This window comes from Camelina sativa, chromosome 14, assembly GCF_030686135.1.
Source record: "Camelina sativa cultivar CO46 ecotype springtype chromosome 14, ASM3068613v1".
NCBI lineage: Eukaryota > Viridiplantae > Streptophyta > Magnoliopsida > Brassicales > Brassicaceae > Camelina > Camelina sativa.
The window spans coordinates 32687760-32699303 of record NC_141893.1 but is presented as its reverse complement, the minus strand read 5'-3'; positions in this window follow the sequence as shown (position 1 = coordinate 32699303).

Here is an 11544-nt window from a genome sequence, read left to right as displayed (position 1 = left end):
GTAGAGACGCAGGACGCAGTGCAGAGAGCATGCACAGGGCGTCATACATGGAGCTTGAAGCTGTGCGCAGAACCATGATAAAGAATCAGAAGCTTGGCTGGGGTCGAAGGGCTGAGAGCCGGACATAACCTTGTCTAGGTTTATGGTGTCTTCAGGACACTCTGATGAGAGACGAATGTGGAGCTGCTTCTTTGGGGTTTTGGAGGTGTTTCAGGGTTATACATGGAGGGGAGAGCTGAACTAGAGACAGAGAGAGGAGAAGAAGAAAAGCTAGATCTATTATGTGTTTTCTTCTTCAGGTTTCTTTCTAGTAGTTCTCTAAGCTTGTATATGAAACACTAGTGTAAACCTTGGTTGATTGATAGTGGATGTTTGTGGGAGAAGGTTCCCACACGAGATGTACCCTCTGCATGAGGGGAACTCGTTAAATATATGTGTTATGTTTATGTTATGCATATTGATCTGTGATGTAGACGAGGAGTAGGGGCAGAATCGCGGTATGTGGTTCACTACAGAGGTGAATCGGGGTCTGCGATTCTCAACAAGTGGTATTAGAGCTCGGGCTCAGGAATTCACAGATTCAGGCATGGCGGTGTAAACATACAAGAAGGATCCAGAGACTGTTGTAGAAAACTAGAAGGTTAAATCAATTATGGGGTGGGTTTAAGGTGGAGTTATCTGCAGTGTTTGATTCATGTTCATGGATTGATGTGTGAAGGTGATTTGCACATGGCTGTGAAGAGGGAATCAAATCATCATCCAAAAGGCTCAAACTTGTCAAAACAGGAATTCAGTTTCCGCTGCGATCACAAGGTAATTGTGATGTTCTGTTTTGAAGCTTCTGAATACTCAAAACTGTTTCAGTTTAGGAATCTAGACACTAGGAGAACACAAGGATGTATACGTCTTCAACTATTGGAAATCAGTTTTTGGTTGTTAAAAGTCTATGTAGTGGTGTTCGGGAATTGGTTGAAGGTACAACTATAGGAGTCACGGATTTACTAAGGGACGCCTTCAGAGGTGAATCTGTGTGTAAGAGAGTTGTTAGGTCAACAGGTTGTGTCAAAGATTCATGAGTATGAAGATGGACCAGACAATTTGTGTTGAAGTGGTCAGATTTGAGAGGTGTTAGGTGAATGGTTAAGTCTCAGGAATGGATCAGGTTGTCAGAGATTTGAAAGGATTACAATCTAGGTAGGTTTATAGTGAATGGGAATGCAGAAGAGTACCAAGAGTCGAAGTTGCAGTCAATGAGATTTTCTCTGTTAATGTGGAGTTTGCTCTTCAAGGTGACTTAAAATCTCTAGAAGACTTTTGTAGACGTTTCAGGACTTTGCAAGAGTTTGCAAGTAAGTGCAAGAATTTACAGGTCTGGCTCAAGGCGACTGGGGGTTGTGTTTCTGCATTAAGAAGAGAGAATCAGAAACAGAAATGTTCTGGTTTTCCTGTTTGCATCTACAGAGATGATCTGGTGGATGAATCTTCTGAAGGTATCACTTGCAAGAAGTTTAAGTTTTTTGTTGGCACTTATTAAGGAAGCATGTGAGTATAAGGGGAAGATTCAAGTAGATCTCTAGTGGTTAAAGATGCAGGTTATGATAGACAAGACTAGTATAAGACTAATGGGTCTAGTAGCATTGATAAGTTTCTTAGGAAAGTCACTTACATGGAGGTTAAGTGAGGATTCATCAATGGTGAAGACATGTCAAGTTGTATTGATGAATGGTGAGAAAAAAGTATGATGTTGGTACCAAGTTTCTTCTTGGTAAGGTCTGCAATTGTGAAGAACTATTGCAGGGTTATGTTGCAGTAAGTGTGGCTTCAGGGATTCTAGAGTGAAGCACTAAAGGCTGTTACAAGGAGACTAGCAGAGGTTCAAAAGCTGTTGGTCGGACATATGTTTTAACATGAGGTTGAACAGGAGATTGTACTATCAGTCGTACAAGCTGGGTTCATAAGTCAGTTGGTTAAACAGATGGGATGTAAACTTAATCTCAAGAGTAATGCATCGAGTTGATATTGTTTACATGATGAATCAAGGATTGTTTCAGGTTTGAAGCATGTATGATTCATGTCTTCTGCATGGGATTCAAGGAAATTTGGTTCAAGCTCAGTGCACATGAGAGGAATCAAAGGTCGACCAAGTGAATCAGGTTGCAGACGGATACAGATGATATACAATCATGATAACAGGTTTGTGGCGTTTATCAGAAACCATGGAAGAGATTGTGTGATTGTTATAATCATGTTCTGAGAGGTTCATATCTCAGGCTTTACTTGTTCTAAAGGTTTTCAAGATCAAGGTTCTACAAGCAAGTCAGGTGTTACCTGTGGGTGAATCAGAAGTTCTGGTTCTAGGTGGAGCTGTTGTTGAGAAACAGGAGAATCAAGTAAAGGTCTTCATAAGTGTTTCTAAGATCAGGAGAAACAAGGTTGAAGAAGATGATTCGTGTAAGGAGTTACACGAACGTGTTGGGACAGCTGAAGAGCATCTTAAGTGATTTAGAGAAGCTGTCAAGAACAAGGGTGAAGCTGTATGGCTTCACAGACTGAAATTTCAGAAAGTTCGAATATAGTGACAGTCATGAGATAGTCTAAGGATTCGATAGGTGCTGAGAATTTCAGAGCAATGTCAGAGGATGACATTGGAGGACACAAAAGATCATTCAATGTTGGTTGTGTTCTGTATTGATTATCAAGGAATAAGGTTGTAAGGGTTTCTTCAGAAGTTGTCGGATAGAGTGGTAAGAGTTTGTCTACAAGTGGGATTACAGTCATCAGGAGAAGGAAGCTTGAGGGAGAGTCGTGAATCTCTTGAAGTTTCTGAAGATGAAGTTGAAAATTCCTAAGGTCGACGAAGATAGGGATCATTGGAAGTTGCAGGTTCTACAGGAGAAGACAAGATTTGTTTTTTCTTCTCAGGAAAGAATCAACACAATGAGTTGGACCAAATGAAGCAAAAGGTGGAGTTTGTTGTAAATGTTTGCTTCATATGGTGGTACCTTGGTGGCGGTTGTATTGATGTGAAGCCCATACAAGATCCGGGTTGTGTGGCCTGTAGGACTAAACCGACATAAGCTCTAGGGTTTCACTATATAAGGGAAGCTAGGGTTGAAGAAGAACGTAGTAAGCACAAAGACGCACTAAAGAAGCTGGTGGTACCTTGGTGGCGGCTGTAGGGCACAGCGCAGAGCGCTGTGCAGGGCAGATGCAGAGACGCAGGACGCAGTGCAGAGAGCATGCGCAGGGCGTTGTACATGGAGCTTGAAGCTGTGCGCAGAACCATGATAAAGAATCAGAAGCTTGGCTGGGGTTGAAGGGCTGAGAGCCGGACATAATCTTGTCTAGGTTTAAGGTGTCTTCAGGACACTCTGATGAGAGACGAAGGTGGAGCTGCTTCTTTGGGGTTCTAGAGGTGTTTCAGGGTTATACATGGAGGGGATAGCTGAACTAGAGACAGAGAGAGGAAAAGAAGAAAAGTTAGATCTATTATGTGTTTTCTTCTTCAGGTTTCTTTCTAGTAGTTCTCTAAGCTTGTATATGAAACACTAGTGTAAACCTTGGTTGATTGATAGTGAATGTTTGTGGGAGAAGGTTCCCACACGAGATGTACCCTATGCATGAGGGGAACTCGTTAAATCTCTGTGTTATGTTTATGTTATGCATATTGATCTGTGAAGTAGACGAGCAGTAGGGGCAGAGTTACGGTATGCGGTTTACTACAGAGGTGAATCGGGATTTGCGATTCTCAATATATATATATATGGAGTTTGACATCGAAAAGAAGAGAAAGAAACAGAGCCAAAGTCAACTTGCCAGACCACCATAATCAGTTAAGATTTGTTGATAAAATCGGCAAGTCATCCTTGGCTCATCCTCATTCTCTATTTTTCCATGCAAGACTCCATGATACAATTGGTGTGATGACTCCCATCATCTTCAATTCTTTTTTGTACCTCTCATATTGTTTTGTGATCTTGTTGTGCCAAAGTTCTTACTCATGATGAAGGTATTTATCGACATGTGTAGTGAAATAGATATGTGTGCATAAAGTTTTTTGCAATATTATAAGAATAGTCTTATCTTTTATTTTGTTGTGGTTGATTATGACAAAAGAAGTTTAAACATAAGTCAGAATATATTACCGACAGAACCGTCTTTGTTTGGTAAATGTCGACAAAATCATCTTAGTTTAAACATAAGTTTTCGGTTCTCGTTTGCGGTTTTTATAAGTATAAAGGAATTTGTTTTGCAATTTTTTTTTTTAATATCGAGATTGATCTTACATTATTTTTAGTACTAGAAAGTTATAAAAAAAACAATTCCGTAAAGTTCTCTAAACTATATTTGTTTATTTTTTTCTTTTTTTTGAAAATATGTGAATTTTCATTAGTGAAAATGGGTTGTACAAGATACAATAGCTTTGCTACCGGAGGATAGAGCTTTGCCAAAAAGAGGTAAAAAACATGACCTATCTTAGATAGATAATGAAATAGGGGAAAAGACCCTAAACATATTCTTAACCATTCACGCATGAGACTCTTGAAATTTTTCGTGTGGCTCTTTGTGAGAATTTCTGTCACAACCCGCTCCCAAAACCTTTGGGGAAAACACTAGTTTACTTACTAAAATTTTATTTTAAACCACTTCTATATAATAAAAATAAAGTTACTCATATTTCCGGAAAAAACATTACTTAATTAAAAACTTTAATGTATTATTTCAATAATCTTGTCAAAAAGAAAAGAAAAAATGTCTTAAATAAAAAAGAAATCCAAATTTAAAAAGAAAGATAAGAATAATCGGTAAAATTAATAAACCCAATATTTCCAAAATCACACCACAAAGCGAGAGAACTTGTGCAACTACTCGAGATTCTCACCGAGACTTGAAGAGAAAAGATTAGGGAGTGAGTAATTAATTACTCAGTGAAGTGGTCAACACTGTCCACCGAAACATAACCTTACAAATATACTTTCACACAACTTCCAAACACTAGCATAAAATCAGACAACAAGCATATAGCTTTCACTTACATGAAAGACTACAACGTTCAACATAATTAATTTTCATAATAAACTTCAGTATTTTACTTTGATTATAGGTTTGGCCATTAACATTTTTTCTGGCTCCCAAACCCCCTTTCTTAGAAGACCACGGCCAATAGCTCGATTCTTCCCCGAGATGAACCCGTCAGTTCATTACAGTCCATCATTCTCAATCCCATTTTTAATTATTTTTTTAATAATTTTCTCACCACAAAGACTAAAGTACGACGTAAAACATTAACAAGCAACATGCATCTCACGTCCTCATGCAGCAAGCTTTACGACTTAAAGACACTAATAATCTACATGCATCTCACGTAACCATATAACCATGCAACAAGCATTATAGCATTTAAATATTACTACTCTAACAACCTAGCAACCAACAATCAATAATGTCTAACTTTAAACTAACGCTTATCCGATGCACAAAAGTGTAAATGAGGTGATATGAATCCGCAAATCCCTCCTCCACCTGATTGAAGACGACGACACTAGGAATGGAGAAGTTGAAAGCGGTTAGCCTGAAACTTGTACAAGAAGAATACTGTTCAGCACCTCAATCCGGAACTTGCAGAACTAGAAAACCAGAACAAAGGAACCAGAGACTTACTGCCCAAGGAACCAGACGACCTAGCTTGCAGACGGAGAAAACAGAAACAACAACAGACGACCTAGCTTACAGATGCCAACGACCCGACTTGCGACAGAAGGAACCAGAAACAACAACCAAAACTTTCAAATAACTTGCAACAGAAGGAACATATTAAAGAAGCTAAAACAGTGACTTGTAGAAGATGAGAAACAGATTAATGTTTGGATTTCCTTACCCAAACGAACCACCAGTGATGGATCTCGACTCTGGTGAGAGAAGTGAACGATGAAGACAAACGGTGACTCAAGCGGTGGTGACTACGGCTCGACGTAACGTGGAACTTGATCTCAACGAGGATGGTGATGGTGACTTGAGATCCAGATTTACGGAAACAAGGGAGTGATCGAAGTTGGAATGAAAACTTTGTAAATGGCTATGACGAAGAAGACAATACGTACACCCATATATACACACTCGCTTAGGGTTTTTGTTTATCAAAGGGGCTGGGCCTTTAATGGGCCTAAACGGATCTCACAGTTCTCCCCACTTCAACGGAATTCGTCCTCGAATTCAATGTCCCTAATAAAGTTATGCCTTCGTCCTTAAAAAGTTCCGGGTAGTATTTCCGCATAATATTTTTAGATTCCCATGACATCTCCTGAACCCCATCTCTCTCCCAACAAACTTGAATGGTCTTAGCTTTCTTTTCTCGAGTACCATTTTCTCTGCGACTTAAAATTGATACCGGTTTTCCGTTTACCGATAAATCTGACATAAGGTCCTCTGGTGGCTTTGAGATGATCAGTTGTGGTTCTGTTATCACCTTTCTCAACACAGAAACATGGAATACATCATGAAATGCCGCTAATTCATCTGGCAGGTCTAGGCGGTAAGCTACAGCTCCAATTCTCTCGGTGATAGGGTAAGGTCCCATATATCTCGGCTTAAGCTTTCCTCTTTTAGCCCAACGGTTCAGTCCTTTAAACATTCTCATTTTCAGATACACCAAATCCCCGACCTCAAATTCCAGATCCTTCCGTCTCTTGTCTGCATAACTTTTCTGGCGATCATGAGCTTCTTTTATTCTGTTTTTGAGCAGTTCCACCTGCTCAGTTGACTCTTGAACTAACTCAGGCATAATGTCCCGACGCTCTCCCACTTCAGTCCAACAAAGTGGTGTGCGACAAGGTCGTCCATAAAGAGCCTCAAATGGGGGCATGCCAATGCTAGAATTGTAACTGTTGTTGTAAGCAAATTTCACTAAAGGCAAATATTTTTCCCAACGACCTCCCCAGTCGAGCATACAAGCTCTAAGCATATCTTCCAACGTCTGAATTGTCCGCTCAGATAGACCGTCTGTCTACGGGTGGTAAGCTGTACTTAAGTGCACACTAGTTCCCAAGGCTTTCTGAAATGCTTTCCAAAACACTGATGTGAACTTTGGGTCTCTGTCAGAAACAATGCTCACAGGAACTCCGTGAAGTTTAACTATCTCATTTAGATACTTCTGAGCTAAGTGTTCTGCTGTGTCCTTTTTATTCACTGCTAGAAAATGAGCTGATTTTGTAAGTCTGTATACAATTACCTAAACTGCATCTCGCTTACTTATCGTCATTGGAAGCCCAGTAACAAAATCCATAGTCACCATATCCCATTTCCATTCCGGCAGTGGTAAACTCTGTAGAAGTCCACTTGGTACTCTATGTTCCGCTTTCACCAACTGACAAGTCGTACACTTTGCTACCCAATCAGCTACTTCTCGCTTCATTCCCATCCAATGATAATACCTTTTCAAGTCTCTGTACATCTTAGTAGAACCTGGATGAATGGCAAAACGTGATTGGTGTGCTTGCTTCAAGATCTCTTCTTTCAGAACTTTATTAATCGGAACACACACTCGACCCTTAAAAATAAATGTTCCATTCTCTGTCGTGTGATAACTTCCAACTTCAGCTTCTATTGCTTTCTTTGTCTCAGCATCTTCCTTTTGTGCCTCACAGATTCTCCATAGTAGATCAGCTTGGTTTACTGCTTTCAGACCCATTACATCGTCATCAACAGACGCTTCGCAAATATTCAGACTTGATAAGGCTGAATCCAGCTCTTGCACTTCCTTAGTTCCATTCACATCATTTCTCCTTCTGCTTAGTGCATCCGCTACCTGGTTAGCCTTTCCTGGATGGTAAGCAATATCCAAATCATAATCCGCAAGCAACTCCACCCATCTCTTCTGCCTCAAATTCAAATTTGCTTGTGTGAAGATATACTTCAGACTCTTATGATCAGTGAATACTTGCACCTTTTCTCCGTATAAGTAGGATCTCCAAACCTTGAGAGCAAAGACAACTGCAGCTAACTCCAAGTCATGAGTAGGATAATTAATCTCGTGTTTCCGCAACTGCCTCGATGCATAGGCTATGACCTGACCATCCTGCATAAGTACACATCCTAATCCCATTCCTGATGCATCTGTATAAACCACATAAGGTACTCCAACCTTTGGTAAAACCAACACAGGCGTCTGATTTAAATGCTCCTTTAACTTTCCAAAACTGGTTTCACAAGCTTCTGTCCACTCAAACTTTGCTTCTTTACACGTCAATTGAGATTCAGATTTACGGAAACAAGGGAGTGATCAAAGTTGGAACGAAAACTTTGTAAGCGGCTATGACGAAGAAGACAATACGTACACCCATATATACACTCGCTTAGGGTTTTTGTTTATCAATGGGGCTGGGCCTTTAATGGGCCTAAACGGGTCCAGTCTGTTTGTACCGGGGATTGCACAATACTAAGTAAATAAAGGTTTTGGGGGAGGAGTGGAGCTAGTCCTTTTATTAACGAGGTAATTTGAGTTCGTCACTTACAAAAAGCCAAGATTAAGTTCGTCAGTTCACAGGAGAACTAACAAACAGAATAATGACGAGCTCGGAAGTGGAAACGAATTACACAAAAAGCAATAACAATAATCGATGCAATGTATTGCTCTCTGGGTAATGTCTGGGGTCTGGATCCGGTTCCCAATAAATGTCTTGAGCTATTTATAGGTGAGGTGTGGAGTTAGAGCACATTAGGTTTTCCACGCAAATTCCCGAAATTGCCCTCTGCGGAACTTAATGGACTTTCTCCCAAATTTGTCGGGCCGAAGTCACAATTTATACTCTTGTTGGACCGAGCGGCATATTAGGGCGAAGCTCATATCCAACACAGTCCCTTGAACAATACATGCGGTGCAGTTTTAATGTTGTTATGAAACCGATTGTTCCTTCCCAGCCAAATGGCGTACACTACAAGAAAACATATCGAATTTCAACCAGAACATTAATCGGAAAATAGTAGATGGCTACTTGTGCCACCAGTCTCCGAAGAGTTTGCGTACGAGTAGCACCTGACATACCCATCCAAGCCGAGAAAGCTTTCCAAGTATGAAACACAAACGGGTTGTACCCGAGTATTCTTGTTGTCTGCAGCCACTACTTGTTATTTTTTTGTGTGTGAAATTTGAATGAATTTTATTGTTTGTTTGGCCAATGCAGCAACTAAAGAATTAATAATTAGTAGGTCAAAAGTTTAAGAAACAAAGGGACATACATATGGGTGTAAAAAAGAATTTCACAATTTTTGGTCATACAAACGAACCTTTCCCGGTAAAATCTCCTTTTAAAAAAATTTCCGTTTATGAATGATAATACGTACGGAGAGGTATTGGTTTAGGATTTAGAAAGAATTTTAATGACTTTATGTTCTTGCTGATTGTTAGAATCATAGAAAATTGAAAGTTAAAAATGAAGGATTCTAAGAGATTGTTTAGGAAGTTTTTTAAAATCTTGATGATTTGTTTTTTCTAATCTTGTAAAATCTTTCTATTTGATGTAAGAGTTTTCATGACTTTTGTTATGAAGGAAATGACATAAAATCCTAAACCAATAACATAAAATTTGAATTCATTAACAAACCAAGATTCTTTTGTTTTACTTGAAAAACATAAAACTTTTAATGATTTTATAAAACTGTTAATCCAATAACACTAGATTTATCAAGATTTTAGATAACTTTTTACAAATCCACAACCAATAACACCAAATTTTTAAAGAGTTTTTAAAAGTCTTGATTGAATAACAACATATTTTACCTAACTTTTAAAGTCATTAAAATTCTTTCTAAATCATAAACCAATACCTCCCCGTAGTTTAACGCTTAAATAGGAACCATGTAATTTCATGGATATATTATATTCTAAACTTCCAATCAATATGCATTTAATGTGTTACCAGTGAAGTTTGTGCTATCGAATTTGATTGTAGATACATGTTTTATTTGAAATATGAGATTTGAGTTTGCTTTTTAAAAACGAGAAAAAGGCTAATGAAGACACAAGTGAATCTAGCAGACAGTTGCAATTCCGACAGTGAACTAATGCAATTAGCGATTTGAAATCTTGAAATCTAGACAATGATATTCACTTTCGTACAAATTTTAATATTTTTCTTTAATGACTGTGATACTACAGAAAAGAAAATGAGAAAATTTTGTGGTGAATGAGTTTTGAAAAAAATGGAAATGAGTGCTTATAAAGTTGACCCTAAAAATATGTTTTAATGTTCCAAAGAATCTTATCTTACCTTTGGTCTGACCGAATTGGTATCTATTTGTCCAATCGGATAGGACGTTTCATAATGTCATGATGTGATCCATCGATAGAATATTAACTTTGCAGATTAATTAGTTTACTAAATTTATCTACGAGCTTAATGAACCTCAAACGAGATTAAATTGCTTTCACACACGGGTACCAATAAATAACCATATTTTTTGTATGATATGAATATTAACTTATCATACCAATACCATTTTCGATCTTTTTACAGATGATACAGAGAATAGAGCAAGTAGCGAAAAACCCCGAAAATCTTCAGAATAACAAAGCAAACAACAATCACTAAACCAAACTAACATGCTAAGGAAAGGACAATGGAGGATGATAACAACTTGGATTTGGAAGGACCAGGGTGCAATAAAGCAAAGCTCAGAGTGCAATGTATATGCCTTGAAGTTGCCACGAGCAACCAAGATCCGAGACCAGCCCTCAAACCCCAAAAGGCCAAAACAAACACTGCCTACAGCCTACAGCCACTCCGTTGACGAAACACGTAATGATCCTTCAACTAAACAAACATGCAACTAGTGAGCTCCTTTGACGATAAGATGAGTTTCCAGTATATTCTCACCTTAAAAGGCAAATCTAGAATTTTCTATATGTATTCCATTTTTGTCAATATTTATACTCCATTTTATCCAAAAAAAGAACGAAAAAAAAATGAATATTGTAAATAGTCTTTCAGGTTTGTTAAACGAATATGAGTCGAATACTAAGAAATTACGACATGTGGATTTTGTGTCGCAAACTATATACAGTAAAACCTCTATAAATTAATAATATTAGAACAATGACATTTTATTAATTTATAGTGATATTAATTTATCTATAAATTAATATTTATTATTTTATAGTATAAATTAATAATTATTAATTTTTAGATATATTTTAATTGTTTAAATTCTTTAAAAATATATAGATTGAGACAATGTTAGCAAGATTAGACTTTCAAATGTTATAAATTTTATGGTTTTGGAATTGAATTTGTAATATTTAGAAACATTATTGACAATAAATTACGAATATTATAAACAAGTTGGTTTATACACATGACATACATAAACTCAAATTTATGAATAATAATATCAATTGTCATATTTTGGTAGCCTATAAAAGTATCAAAATAAAAATGTTGCATATCTACAAATTGAAAACTTTAAAAATTTTTAGCTATTTTTACGACATTATAGAGTAGTTTTCATTATAATTTTAAAATACAATATAACAATTTTTTTCATAGATAT